We start from the raw sequence: 698 nt of genomic DNA, 5'->3' as shown, positions 1-698 counted from the left end.
TGATTTGAGTTGCAAATACTTTTCACTGCTTTGTCTTTTGTTTTTACATTTTGCATGAAGCAATATGTTTTTCTGTTGTTGTTGAAGACTTTTTAAGTATTTGAATGTACTTATATTTTGTTAGGGCTTCTGGATGTTCATCATGGTTTGAAAGACTTTCCCAATTCCAGGCTTATAAAGGAAGCTTCCCATGTTTTCTTCTGGAGTTTTTGTGGTTTCCACTTACATTTAAATCTTTGACCCTTTTAGAATTTACCCTGATCAATGATGTGCTATACAGATCCATTTTTGTTTGTTTTTCTTTCTTTCCAACGGCCAATTGTCCCATTCAACAGGGAGTAAGGTAGGAGCTGCTTTGGTCTGCATCAAATCAGAATTTCTTTGTTTTTGTCTTTTTATTTATAGTGTGTGGGTTCAGAACAAGTCACCCCAAGATGTGCCTTTGTAGTACGTAGATTGTTTTGAGCTAAAGGGAACTTTAGCAGAAGGCTCAAGAGAAACTTCTGCCCCTCCCTTAACTACCTAGAAGAACTTGAATTAAGGGACTTGCCCATAATAAGCAATTATCAGAGAAACTTCTTTTGACCTATCTGTAGGGCAGGGCAAACTTCTATTTACTAAGCATCTGCTCTTCTTTTTTTTTTTTTTTTTAGATTTTTTTTTGGGTGTAGAGGGCAGTGTCACTGGCCCTCATATGT

This window comes from Hipposideros armiger, unplaced genomic scaffold (assembly GCF_001890085.2).
Source record: "Hipposideros armiger isolate ML-2016 unplaced genomic scaffold, ASM189008v1 scaffold_19, whole genome shotgun sequence".
Lineage (NCBI taxonomy): Eukaryota > Metazoa > Chordata > Mammalia > Chiroptera > Hipposideridae > Hipposideros > Hipposideros armiger.
This window is presented reverse-complemented; position numbering follows the sequence as displayed.